Source organism: Dendrobates tinctorius, unplaced genomic scaffold (assembly GCF_039654945.1).
Source record: "Dendrobates tinctorius isolate UK_male_01 unplaced genomic scaffold, ASM3965494v1 ptg000028l, whole genome shotgun sequence".
Classification (NCBI taxonomy): domain Eukaryota; kingdom Metazoa; phylum Chordata; class Amphibia; order Anura; family Dendrobatidae; genus Dendrobates; species Dendrobates tinctorius.
In genome coordinates, this window is record NW_027361696.1 from 41,997,629 (window position 1) to 42,012,520 (window position 14,892).

General features: G+C 41.3%; 1 protein-coding gene across 1 annotated transcript in view; it reads right to left on the minus strand.

Annotated features, from left to right (window-relative positions):
- The window catches only part of LOC141085328 (sialic acid-binding Ig-like lectin 13), a 123,144-nt gene extending 109,058 nt beyond the window's left edge, over window positions 1-14,086 (minus strand). Inside the window, exon 1 of the mRNA XM_073570614.1 lies at window positions 13,972-14,086. The gene's annotated coding sequence lies outside the window, so the exon portion shown is untranslated. The remainder of the gene's footprint in view (window positions 1-13,971) is intronic.
- Between the last annotated feature and the right edge of the window lie 806 nt (window positions 14,087-14,892).

Genomic DNA, 14,892 nt, shown 5'->3' on the forward strand with positions numbered 1-14,892 from the left:
ATGTTATTGTGTAAGAGATCTAACCACACAATATTTATTTTCTTTATTTATTGTTTTGAGATTTTAACCCCTTTCTGACATCAGACGTCCTATACAGTCTACAGTACCCAGGCCCCTATGACCGGGGACGGAATAGTATGTCTAAGTGATCAGCGGCGCACCCGGGGGGCCGCCACTGATCATGGCTGGGTGTCAGCTGATTATCACAGCTGACACCAGGCACTATGTGTCAGGGGCGGTCACAGACCACCGCCAGCACGCTAACCCCTGGCACGCTGCGATCAAACATTATCGCAGTGTACCGGGAGTTTAGAGAAGCATCGGCAGGGCGGGGGCTCCCTCCATGCTTCCCTGAGACCCCAGTGCAGCGCGATGTGCTGCGCTGCTCTGGGGGCCTCCTTCCCTGCAGGTCCCCGGATCCAATATGGCCACAGGGACCATCGGGGGCCTGCAGGGAGGCGGCTTCCTCAGTGTCTGCAGAGACAGGTAGTGAGGAAGCCTCTGCAGCGCCTGTCAGATCGCTGATCTGACAGAGTGTTATCTAAACTGTCAGATCAGCGATCTGACACATGACAGTGATGTCCCCCCCCCCCCCGGGACAATGTAATAAATTGAAAAAAAAGTGTAAAAATAATTTTTTTTAAAATCGCTAAATAAATAAAAAAAAACCAACAAAATATTCCCTAATAAATTCATTTTTTGGAAATAAAAAAAAACAATGAAAGTCCACATATTTAGTATCGCCACGTCCGTAACAACCCACCCTATAAAACTGTCCCACTAGTTAACCCCTTTAGCAAACCTCTTAAAAAATAAAAATAAAAAAAAAGCAAAAAACAATGCTTTATCATCATATCGCCAAACAAAGCGCAATAACGCGCGATCAAAAAGACAGGTATAAATAACCATGGTACCGCTGTAAATGACATCTTATCCCACAAAAAACGAGCCGCAATACAGTGTCATCAGTGAAAAAATAAAAAAGTTATAACTCGCAGAATAAAGCGATGCAAAAATAATTATTTATATAAAATTGTTTTCATTGCATAAAAGCACCAAACATAAAAAAGACATAAATGAGGTATCTCTGTAATCGTACTGACCTGAAGAATAAAAATGCTTTATCAATTTTACCACACGCGGAACGGTGTAAACACACCCCACAAAAGAAATTCCTGAAATGCTGGTTTTTGCTCATTCTGCGTCGCAAAAATTGGAATAAAAAGTGATCAAAAAATGTCCCGTGCCCGAAAATGGTACCAATAAAAACACCAACTCATCCCGCAAAAAATAAGACTGCACATGACTCAGTGGGTCAAAATATGGAAAAATTATAGCTCTCAAAATGTGGTGATGCAAAAACTATTTTTACAATAAAAAGCGTCTTTTAGCGTGCGACAGCTGCCAAACATAAAAACCCGCCATAAATAGTAAATCAAACCCCCCTTTATCACTCCCTTAGTTAGGGAAAAATAATATTTAAAAAATGTATTTATTTCCATTTTCTCATTAGGGTTAGGGCTAGGGTTAGGGCTATGGTTAGGGTTAGGGCTGAGATTAGGGTTAGGGGTGTGCTGGGGTTAGGGTTGGAGTTAGAATTGGGGGGTTTCCACTGTTTAGGCACATAAGGTGCTCTCCAAACGCAACATGGCGTCTGATCTCAATTCCAGCCAATTCTGCGTTGAAAAAGTCAAACGGTGCTCCTTCCCTTCCAAGCTCTGCCATGCGCCCAAACAGTGTTTTACCCCCAAATATGGGGTATCAGCCTACTCAGGACAAATTGCACAACAACTTTTGGTGTCTAATTTCTCCTGATACCCTTAGGAAAATAAAAAATTGGGGGCAAAAATATTATTTTTGTGGAAAAAAAATATAATTTTTTTATTTTCACTCCCGGGCGTTATAAATTTCTGTGAAGCACTTTGGGGTTCAAAGTGCTCACTACACATCTAGATAAGTTCCTTGGGGGGGTCTAGTTTCCAACATGGGGTCACTTGTGGGGGGTTTCAACAGTTTAGGCACTTCAGAGGCTCTCCAAACGCAACACGACACCCGCAGACCATTTCATCAAAGTCAGCATTCCAAAACGTCACTACTTCCCTTCCGAGCCCCGACGTGTGCCCATACAGTAGTTTTCTCCCACATATGGGATATCAGCATACTCAGGACAAATTGGACAACAACTTTTGGGGTCCAATTTCTCCTGTGACCCTGGGCAAAATAAAAATATTGGGGACTAAAAGATCATGTTTGTGGAAAAAATGATTTTTTTTATTTTCATGCCCGGCTTTATAAGCTTCTGTGAAGCCCTTGGGGGTTCAAAGCTCTCACCACACATCTAGATAAGTTCCTTGGGGGGGTCTAGTTTCCAAAATGGTGTCCCTTGTTGGGGGTTTCCACTGTTTTGACACATCAGGGGCTTTCCATACGCGACATGGCTCCGATCTCAATTCCAGCCAAAAAAGTCAAACGGCGCTCCTTCCCTTCTGAGCTCTGCCATGCCCCGAAACAGTGGTTCCCCCCACACATCAGGAATCAGCATACTGTGACATCGGCGGCTATGCCCGCCGATGCCCCTCCAGCGGCAGCGCACGCCGCAGCGTCCTCTTACCTGCGCGCCCCCGTCCAGGCGCGCGCCCGTCCCACGTTCTCCCTCACAGCGGCTCCTGGCACCCGCTCCCTGCCGCGCGCATGCCCCTCCCGCTCTCTCCCTCCAGCGGTGGGCGGCGCTGAGGGGCAGGACAGGTGGACGCACTTCCGGGGGTTAGTATACTTCAGGCGTTCTCGCTGTTAGGAGGACGCCTGATGATTGTTTAGCTTTCTGCACCCTCTGGCCACTACAGTACACCTGTAGTCCTTCCGTCCTCTGCCTTGATCTCTTCCAGCCCCTCCAGGCTCTCCCTCCCTGCCGTCCTCGGTCTCGTTTTCCCCTCTCTCCAGCCTGTCCAGGCGCTGCTCCCCTGCTATCCTCTGTGTTCCTCTCCCTCTGTCTCCAGTCAGCCCAGGCCAGTCCTCTTGCCGTACCCCCGTATTGTGTTTCCTCTGTGCTTCCGGTCCCTGGCCGTATCTAAGCCCACTGTCTTCCGAGCCCCCTTATGTCCGTGGAGCCGTCCCTCTTGGTTCCGGCTGTCGCGCCTCCGTCCTCTGTGGTCCTGCCCCAAACGATCCCTGTATAGGGGTCGGTCTTCACCTGGCGTGCTCGGCCCAGGGGCTCCGGATCCGCGATCCAGAGGGTCCACTCTCTGACGTAGTTTTACCTAAAAACGTTACACATACTCAGGACAAACTGCACAATAACGTTTGCAGTCCAATTTACCCATGGTAAAATAAAAAAAATTGGACCTGAAGTAATTTTTTTGTGAAAAAAAGTTAAATGTTCATTTTTTTTTTTTTAAACATTCAAAAAATTCCTGTGAAGCACCTGAAGGGTTAATAAACCTCTTGAATGTGGTTTTGAGCACCTTGAGGAGTGCAGTTTTTAGAATGGTGTCACTTTTGGGTATTTTCTATCATATAAACCCCTCAAGGTGACTTCAAATGTGATGTGGTCCGTAAAAATAAAATGGTGTTGCAAAAATGAGATATTGCTGGTCAACTTTTATCCCTTTTAACTTCCTAACAAAAAAAAATTTTTGTTTCAAAATTGTGCTGATGTAAAGTAAACATGTGGGAAATGTTACTTATTAAACTTTTTGTGTGCCGTATCTCTGTGATTTAAGGGCATAAAAATTCAAAGTTGGAAAATTGTGAAATTTTAAAAATTTTCGCCAAATTTCCATTTTTTTCACAAATAGACGCAAGTTATATCAATGAAATTTTACCACTATCATGAAGTACAATATGTCATGAGAAAACAATGTCAGAACCACCGGGATCCATTGAAGCGTTCCAGAGTTATTACCTCATAAAGGGACAGTGGTCAGAATTGTAAAAATTGGCCCGGTCATGAACGTGCAATCCACCCTTGGAGGTAAAGGGTTAATGTAATATTTCTGTAATATAATGCTGTCAGTTTTTAAATAAAAAGATCTTTATAGTAGTTATATTCTTGTTCATAGGGGACAGTATTATGGTAGTTATATTCTTGTACATAGGAGCAGTATTATAGTACAGTAGTTATATTCTTGTTCATAGGGGACAGTATTATAGTAGTTATATTCTTGTACATAGGAGCAGTATTATAGTACAGTAGTTATATTCTTGCACATAGGAGCAGTATTATAGTAGTTATATTCTTGTACATAGGGGACAGTATTATAGTAGCTATATTCTTGTACATAGGAGCAGTATTATAGTAGTTATATTCTTGTACATAGGGGTCAGTATTATAGTAGTTATATTCTTGTACATAGGGGTCAGTATTATAGTAGTTATATTCTTGTACATAGGGGTCAGTATTATAGTAGTTATATTCTTGTACATGGGGCAGTATTATAGTAGTTATATTCTTGCACATAGGGGAAGTATTATAATAGTTATATTCTTGTACATATGGGCAGTATTATAGTAGTTATATTCTTGCACATAGGGGCAGTATTATAGTAGTTATATTCTTGTACATTGGAGCAATATTATAGTTTTTATATTTTTGTACATGGGGCAGTATTACAGTAATTTTATTTTTGTACATAGGAGCAGTATTGTAGCAATTATATTCTTGTACATAGGGCATTATTATGGTAGTTATATTTTTGTACATAGGGGGCAGTGTAGGGATTTGCTCTGGTAGGCAGTGGCAGGGCCGCAGTAATGAGGCAACACACAGGCTTAGAGTCCAAACTTCAGGGGTTTAATGACACTTTAAAACTCACCCTTGCATGGGACGGGCTTAACTAAGCGGCTGCCTGATTAGCGGCATCTGGCAAGTGCCATTCCCATGGTTGCTATGAGTCTAGTCACAAAACCTTTGCAGCAGGTATAGTCCAATATAACAAGTTAAGGCTAACACCAGCCTATCTTCTCACACCTTGCACACACAGACCATGTGCCAAAACAACAAACTCCATTACATAGTAGTTATATTCTTGTACATAGGGGCAGTATTATAGTAGTTATATTCTTGTACATAGTGGGCAGTATTATAGTAGTTATATTTTTGTACATAGGAGCAGTATTATAGTAGTTATATTCTTGTACATAGAGGCAGTATTATATTAGTTATATTCTTGTACATAGGAGCAGTATTATAGTAGTTATATTCTTGTACATAGGGGCAGTATTATAGTATAGAATCATAGAATCATAGAATCGTAGAGTTGGAAGGGACCTCCTGGGCCATCTGGTCCAACCCCCTGCTCAAAGCAAGATTCGCTAAATCATCCCAGTCAGATGTCTGTCCAGCCTCTGTTTGAAGACTTCCATTGAAGGAGAACTCACCACTTCTTGTGGCAGCCTGTTCCACTCATTGATCACTCTAACTGTCAAAAAGTTTTTTCTAATATCTAATCTGTGTCTCCTCCCATTCAGTTTCATCCCATTGCTTCTAGTCTTTCCTTGTGCAAATGAGAATAAAGTTGATCCTTCTACAATGTGACAGCCCTTTAGATATTTGTAGACAGCTATTAAGTCTCCTCTCAGTCTTCTCTTTTGCAAACTAAACATTCCCAAATCCTGCAACCTTTCCTCATAAGACAGGGTTTGCAGACCGGTCACCATTCTGGTCGCTCTTTTCTGAACTTGCTCCAGTTTGTTGATGTCTTTTTTAAAATGTGGTGCCCAAAACTGGACACAATATTCCAGATGAGGTCTGACCAAAGAGGAGTAGAGGGAAATAATGACTTCACGTGATCTAGACTGTATGCTTCTGTTAATACATCCTAGAATTGCATTTGCCTTTTTTGCTGCTGCATCACACTGTTGACTCATATTCAGTCTGTGATCTATTAGTATACCCAAGTCTTTTTCACATGTGCTGTCACTTAGCCCTATTCCTCCCATTCTATATATGCTTTTTTCATTTTTATTGCCCAGATGTAGTACTTTGCATTTCTCCCTGTTAAAAACCATTGTGTTAGTTGCTGCCCACTTCTCCAGTTTATTTAAATCTTTTTGAATCCTCTCTCTCTCTTCTCTAGTATTAGCTATCCCTCCTAGCTTTGTGTCATCAGCAAATTTAATCAGTTTACCCTCAATTCCTTCAGTAGTTATATTCTTGTACATAGGGGCAGTATTATAGTAGTTATATTCTTGTACATGGGAGCAGTATTATAGTAGTTATATTCTTGTACATAGGAGCATTATTATAGTAGTTATATTCTTGTACATGGGGCAGTATTGTAGTAGTTATATTCTTGTACATAGGGGGCAGTATTATAGTAGTTATATTCTTGTACATGGGAGCAGTATTATAGTAGTTATATTCTTGTACATAGGGGCAGTATTATAGTAGTTATATTCTTGTACATAGGGGGCAGTGTTATAGTAGTTATATTCTTGTACATAGGAGCAGTATTATCGTAGTTATGTTCTTGTACATGGGGCAGTATTATAGTAGTTATATTCTTGTACATAGGGGGCAGTATTATCGTAGTTATGTTCTTGTACATGGGGCAGTATTATAGTAGTTATATTCTTGTACATAGGGGCAGTATTATAGTAGTTAAATTCTTGTACATAGGGGGCAGTATTATTGTAGTTGTAATTTTGTACACATGGGAAAATAGAACCTGTAAATGCCACACCTTTCTTCTCTTTTTGCTTTTGCTAGTACAAGATCATTGAAAAATGTTGTTTGTTTGTTTTTTTCTTCTTCAAATTAAGGGAAGAACACCCCTCATCTGCTCTCCAGTGATCATGACTGCTAAATTGTGATTGTCATAGGCAGAGGAAATTGAAAAGCCACTTTTTTAAAGTCACTTCTTCCAGTTTGTGGCTGGCAATTTTCAATAACCATTTTATGTATTAGGCCTCATACTCACTGGCGATTAAAATATGGTCCGATTTCTGGACTGTAAAAAAGGGTGGAGTGTTATGCGAGTGTCATGCGATTTCTATGCGATTTTTGATCTTTCCATCCGTTTTCAATCCGTTTTCCTTCCTTTTTACGTCCGTTTGCAATCCGTTTTTTTTCCAACCAACTCTTTATCTACAGTCATTTACAGGACCATTTACAGTGTTCTATACCACAGAATGGTAATGTATCCGTTTAAAACGGATGGTCCGTTTTTGGTCCTTTTTTTAATCGCACTCATTGACTTGTATTGGCGAAAATCGCTGCAAATCGCAGCATGCTGTGATTTTTTTCTCAGACCGATTTTGGATGAGAAAAAAATCGCAAGTGAGATGTCACCCATTCACTAACATGGGTCAGAGTGCAATCCGATTAAAAATCGGATTGCAATCGTCCGATTTTATCGCCAGTGAGTATGAGGCCTTACTCTCCCTCTGGCCTGAATAGAGAAAGACCCCTTAATGGCAGCAACAGCTAACTAAGATTTTTCTGTATCTCCTTTCAGCAAACCATATACATATATAACTAATCTGATTCTGACGATCTCCGTGCTGACAGAAGTATGATTTCTGTTCCTTTCTCTTAATGTCAATGTTTAAGATTCTATTTATCGTCCCCGCTATTCTTAGATGGTTTATTTTCTAGTTCCCCTTTTTGGAAACCTGCTTTTCTTACTATTTGGCTGACAGCACCTGTTTGAGGGAAGATAAGCTGTGATATTATCATTTCACTTGCGTGGTAACAGGGATGTGATGTCTGAATCCGCCATAGCAGTCCCACGGGGCAATTTTGTCAACTTTTAAAATTTATAGAGAATTTATTTTGTGATTGTGAAGTATAAGTGTATCTGGCATCAGGATGAACTGTATGTCCGGCACTTTTGAAGGCACTACGGCACTATGGATGATTGTTAGTAGAAGATCGGTATCTTGCCCTCCTGGTGTAGACTGGATGAATAATTCAAACAACCACGTATAGAAGCAATGCAGTTTATTTTCAACGCATTTCGAAGTATTTCAATTTTTTTCAGAAAAAAAAACAAAGATTTGTGGTTTTTTTTTTCCTGAAGAAACTGGAATACTCTCGAAATGTGTTGAAAATGAACTGCATCGCTACTATAATATGTTATTTGAATTATTCTTATGGTCTACACCAGGAAGGCAAGATACCCATTTTTAACAGCCTGCTATCATGTTGGAGCTTCCAACCCAGGGCAGTGCAGCAGCTTGGATTCTTATCACTGATGAAAAACTATTGTTGTTTCTCACACAACTTAACCAGGTGGGTGTAAATGCTTCTATGACCGTCATTGTTATGCAGATAAAGCCCTATTTCGCTATCTTGTCCAACAGCTATATTTCTATGGCATTATGGAAGACGCGGTCAGGGGGACAGTGTGACTTGCATTGTTGGAGGGCACTGTTTAGTATCATAGTGCCTTTTCAAATAATGTCATCTGCTAAGATAGGAATTGATTGGGATACGGTGAATGGCAGAACACTTGGCATTAGGCAATGAAACACTCATATAACATGCGGGGAAAAAAGCGTTCAGTTGGTGGATGGGTCTCAGAGGGTGGTGAGTAAAACCATGTGTCATAGGTTTACCATGACACAGAGGGGCCACAAGACCCTGCTGTCTGATTTCTTGTACTAATTAGAAGCACTTCACCTTAATGTTAAACAGTGCACGTTTTTGCTAGCAATTCAGGGGTTAATCTGCTTTGATGGTCTCAGCTGTTCACTGTTGGACACTCCACTCTGCTATATATACTTGCCTCTGGCAATCAGGGAATACCAGTGTTAGTTAAATATTGCCTGGTTCTGGATTGAAGTTGTTTGTTGTTTGAGGAAGTGTTTGTAGTGTTGTTCAGAAGACTATATTGCTTGGTGATTTGTCTGTGTGCATATACTCATCCTCTCTTACTTTGTTTTTCCTTCCCTTCCTTCCCAGTGTTTCACTCTGTTATTTGTCAGTGCATATGTGTATGAATGTTTTTTTTTTCATTTATCCCTGTAAGTTTTCCCTTGTTAGTCTGGTTTGTGTATTCTTCTTAAACACTACAACTCCCCACTCCCCTGGGTGGGGGAGGGGACAGATAAGGGTTGATTTAGAAGCTCAGCAAGGCACGTGGCCCTGGCATCTTCACCATCAGAAGTAAACCAGAGATATCCTGCTACTGTGCCATGACACCATGTTTTATTAAAAAGAAAAAAGTGGGAATTGATAAATTCAGAGATACTGATGAGTAAACAATAGACCTATGAATATTAAGAGAAAAAGGAAATCATCATAAACTATTAGTGTGCATCCCATATAGGTTACACTTTAAAGAGAACACACAAAAAAAACACAATTTAAGAAACCAAACAGCACAGTAGGTGCCATAATGGCATTATACATGATAGGCTTCAACCCCTGTAACCTTTAACTAGCCAAATCAGATCTCATACTTTGCACTGACGAGAGGCAACATTCCATAACACTGTCTGTAAATGGAGATTCTGGTTTGCCTTTCACCCTAAGTCATATTGTAAAGGTCTTTAAAGAGTTCATATTGACTTTAAGGATTGCTGCTTCCAATGGGGGGAGGGTCTAATGTTCTAGTCCTCGTTCCCTCTGAAGAGACAATTTACACATTTAATTTCCCAAAGGAGCATGCATAGGTTATAAGTGTCCTCATTCTGACATGACAGGCTTGGCTTGTCGCTCTCCACAAAGAGAAATGTTAGATCTTAGTCCACAGCCTCTGTCCTAGCCAAATCAGATCTCATACTTTGCACTGATGAGAGGCAATATCCCGAAACACCATGTTTGCAAATTGAGATTCTGGTTTTGCGTTTTATTTTTTTGATATGTTTAAAGATAGTTAGCTAGGTAGTACCAATAAGGAACAGAGTGTAATTTAATGTGCATTTTAAATATAATATGCACTTGTTACTCATATTTTTTAATTTAACCTCTTTCCAACTTGAGGTGTAAATTTACGCCAATGTCGGACTACCTCCCTTTGATGTGGGCTCCGGCGATGAGCCCACATCCTTCCCGGCATGTATCAGTTGTTTTGAACAGCTGACATGTGTCCGGAATAGCCGCGGGTGGAATCGCGATCCACCCGCGGCTATTAACCCGTTAAATGCCACTGTCAAATTCTGACAGCGGCATTTAACTCACTCTCATCGCTCATAGCAAGTGAGGTATTCTGTTACATACAGGTGATCTGATCATCGCCTGTATGAGACTATTGAAGCATGCCAAAAGTGAAAAAAAAAAAAGTTTTTAAAAATATAAAAAAATAAAAGTTCAAATCACCCCCTTTTTGCCTCATTCAAAATAAAACAATAAAAAAACAAGCATACACATATTTGGCATCACAGCATTCAGAATCACTTGATCTATCAATAAAAAAAAGTATTAACCTGATCGTTAAACATCGTAGCGAGAAAAAATTCAAAACGCCAGAATTACGTTTTTTTGGTCGCCGCGACATTGCATTAAAATGCTATAACGGGTGATCGAAAATCATACCTGCACCAATATGGTATCATTAAAAACATCAGCTTAGCACTCAAAAAATAAACCCGCACTCAACCTGAGATCACGAAAAATGGAGATGCTATGGCTATCGGGAAGTGGCGCAATTTTTCTTTTTTTCAACAAAGTTTGGAATCTTTTTTCACCACTTAGATAAAAAAGAATCTAGACCTGTTTGGTGTCTATGAACTCATAATGACCTGGAGAATCATAATGGCAGCTCAGTTTTAGCATTTGGTGAACCTAGAAAAAAAGACAAACAAAATACAAGTGTGTGATTGTACTTTTTTTTGTAGTTTCACCGCACTTTGAATTTTTCTGCCATTTTCTAGTAAATGATATGTTAAAACCAATGGTGTCATTCAAAAGTACAACTTTTCTGGCAAAAAACAAGCCCTCACAGAGCCTTATTGACCGAAAAATGAAAAAGTTATGGCTCTGGGAAGAAGGGGAGCAAAAATGGAAATGCAAAAACGAAAAAAGCTCCGGTCATGAAGGGGTTAACAGTTAAAAGTTAAATTTTATTTTGAATTGGGTAAGATTATTTTTTTGACCTTTGGCTATCAGATTTACAATATTAGTTAACCGATACCAATATTGGTGTGATCATTATTAGAAAAGGCACTGAGGTGGGAATTGATGGGGGTTGTGAATGGCATAATGATTGTTATGGATATGCTGAAAGAACAAGAGATCAGTCAGTGGATGGGTCTTAGGCTGGTTTCACACGTTTTTTTTCGCGGTATTTTAGCGCTAAATAGCGCATGCGTTTTTTTTCCTATACTTTGCATGGGATGCGCTTATGTGCGCATACACATGCGTTTGTACGCGTTTTTCCGCGCATTCGTTTTTTTGTGGTATGCGCTCGGGCGCACAAAATGCATCCTGTTGCATTTTTTGGGCGTCCGACTTGCCTCAAAAAAACGCATGCGCGCGCAATGCGTTTTTTTACAGCAAGACACCCATTATAAGTCTATGGGTGCGCATATGTGCGCATTGGCATGCTTATGTATGCATTTTTTTGTACATGCGTTTTTTTTGTTAACCATGGAATTTAGGGGTTTGGGTTAGAGTTAGGGTTAGTTAAGGGGGTTTAGGGTCAGGGTTAGGGTTAGGGTTAGGGTTAGGGTCAGGGTTAGGGTTAGGGTTGGGGTTAGGGTCAGGGTTAGGGTTAGTTAGGGTTTAGGGTTTGGGTTAGGGTTAAGTATGGTTTGGTTAAGGGTTAGGGTCAGGGTTAGGGTTAGGGTTAGGGTCAGGGTTAGGGTTAGGGTTGGGGTTAGGGTTAGGGTCAGGGTTAGGGTTAGTTAGGGTTTAGGGTTTGGGTTAGGGTTAAGTATGGTTTGGTTAAGGGTTAGGGTCAGGGTTAGGGTTAGGGTTAGGGTCAGGGTTAGGGTTAGGGTTAGGGTTAGGGTCAGGGTTAGGGTCAGGGTTAGGGTTAGGGTTGGGGTTAGGGTTAGGGTCAGGGTTAGGGTTAGTTAGGGTTTAGGGTTTGGGTTAGGGTTAAGTATGGTTTGGTTAAGGGTTAGGGTCAGGGTTAGGGTCAGGGTTAGGGTCAGGGTTAGGGTTAGGGTCAGGGTTAGGGTTAGGGTCAGGGTTAGGGTCAGGGTTAGGGTTAGGGTCAGGGTTAGGGTTAGGGTTAGGGTTATTAAAGTCATGGTTTGGGTTAGTGTGAGGGGCCACCTAATGTTTGGAAAAAACGCAAACGCGGTAAAAACGCACTAAAAACGCATACAAACGCATAAAAACGCTGCGTTTTTTCATGCATGCTCATAAAAATGCTTGAAAAAAACGCAGCAGTTGTATGCTTTTGTATGCGTTTTTTCAATGCGTTTTTTTGCGGGAAAAACGCGCTGCAAAAAAAAGCAAGTGTGAAATTAGCCTTAGAGGGTGGCTGAAGTGACCATGTTGTCCAACTATGGCAGAATATCATGGTGGCTCAGTAGTTAGCGATAAATCCTACCCTGGGGTTTAGGGTTCAAATCCCACCAAGAACAGTTGCAGTTTGCATGTTCTCCTCTGTTTGTATGGGTTTCCTCTAAGTCATCGGTTTCCTCCCACACTCCAAGGATATAATAATAAGGAATTCAGATCGTCAGCGCCAGCATGGACAGAGATAATGGTAAGTGGAGATTGGTGAACTTTTAACCCCTTAATCCCATATGACGTACTATCCCGTCCATGTGCCCTGGGACTTAATTCCCAGGGACGGGATAGTACATCATACCGATCAGCGGCGCTCACATGGTGAGCGCCGCTGATCGCGGCCGGGTGTCAGCTGATTATCACAGCTGACACCAGGCACAATGTGTCAGGGGTGGTCACGGACCGCCCCCGACACCTTAACCCCTTGTACACCGCGATCAAACACGATCGCGATCCCTCTGTGCTTCCCTGAGCCCCCCCACGGCAGCGCAATGTGCAACGCTGCCGCGGGGGGCTCTTTCCCTACAGGCCCCCGGATCCAAGATGGCAACGGGGACCTTCGGGGGCCTGTAGGGAGCTGACTTCCTCACTGCCTGCAAAGCGCAGGCATGAGGAAGTCTGCGTCTATGCTTGTGACAGATCGCTGATCTGTCACAGTGATCTGTGATGTGACAGATCAGCGATCTGTCACAGGACAGTGATGTCCCACCTGGGACAATGTAGTAAAAAAAAAAAGTGTAAAAATAATTTTAAAAAATCGCTAAATAAATTAGTAAAAAAAAAATATATATATTCCCCAATAAATTCATTTTTTGAAAATTAAAAAAAAAAACAATAAAAGTACACATATTTGGTATCGCCGCGTCCGTAACGACCCACCCTATAAAACTGTCCCATTACTTAACCCCTTTAGTGAACCCCTTAAAAATAAAAATAAAAAACGAAGCAAAAAATAATGATTTATTATCATACCAACAAAACGTGCACTAACGCGCGATCAAAAAGATGCATATAAATATCTATGGTACCGCTGAAAACATCAGCTTGTCCTGCAAAAAATGAGCCACCACACAGCGTCATCTGCAAAAAGTAAAAAAGTTATAGCTCGCAGAATAAAGCGATGCAAAAATAATTATTTTTTATATAAAATAGTTTTCATTGCATAAAACCGACAAAACATAAAAAAGACCTAAATGAGGTATCGCTGTAACCATACTGACCCGAAGAATAAAACCGCTTTATCAATTTTACCGCACGCGGAACGGTGTAAACGCACCCCCCCAAAAGAAATTCATGAAACGCTGGTTTTTGTTCATTCTGCGTTATATGAATAAAATTTTACCACTAACATGAAGTACAATATGTCACGAGAAAACAATGTCAGAATCACCGGGATCCATGGAAGTGTTTCAGAGTTATTACCTCATAAAGGGACAGTGGTCAGAATTGTAAAAATTGGCCCGGTCATGAACGTGCAAACCACCCTTGGGGCTTAAGGGGTTAAAGATCACAATTAAAGCCAAGTACTCAGTAGAAAGGGCTACACCCCAGGTGCCAACCATTACCTTTCAAAACGATCTCTCTCTTTTCTTCAGTGGAGAACACAGCCAATATTGGGACTGAATTGAAGCCTTAGGGTCTTCAAACAGCGACTATTCAGTTCCCTCTGACAAAGTTTTCAGTTCCTTATATACTGACGGTCAATGATGGTGTGTACACTTGGCAAACAATTCACAAAGTCTTAGTAACAGTGACAACATCAACTTTGGAACAACGAGCGCTTCTCACTGCAGGAAAGTCAGATGACGACGGGTAACATATTGGGGAAATTTCCAGTTGTCACTTAACATTTCTAACTTCAGGTCTCGGGAGACAAAGATCTTTGTTAGTGCTGTTTTTAGGAAGGAAGTCCCATGTCTGGTCTGTCAACTTTTTTTTTTTTAATGGCCCTAAAACAGGTCCTGCTCTAACAAATGTGCAACAAGTTCCCTTTAGTGGTGGCTTACAGGAGCTTTTCGCAGCAGACTAATCTACTGTATTCTGTTCTTGAAAACAATTCACAATGTCTTGGAAGTTTTCAATATAAATTGACACTCACTTTGGGCATAGTAGATATTTGATGTCAGCTAATCCTTTTATCTTTGTTCCCCTTTTTGTTCCATGAAACACTGATTTGTCTGCACTGATAACAAAAGCATAATTGACTCTTGGTTAAGGATAATATTGCAGAAGATGCAAATAACTCCAACTCCGACGAGAGCGCCAAAGTCGCGTTTGAAATGATGCTTCCAGCGCCCTTTTTCAGCCAATGATGGAGGACGCACACTGTGGGCAACGCTATGACATGGGCAGCAGTCACCACCAACTTTGAGAAGGGCATGCAAGTGATTGGCTTGCTTTGTGTGGCGTCACAGGGGCTATAAGAGGGCATGCACGCCGACTGCCATCTTACTTCTGCCGATCTTAGCATTAGGGAGAGGTTGCTG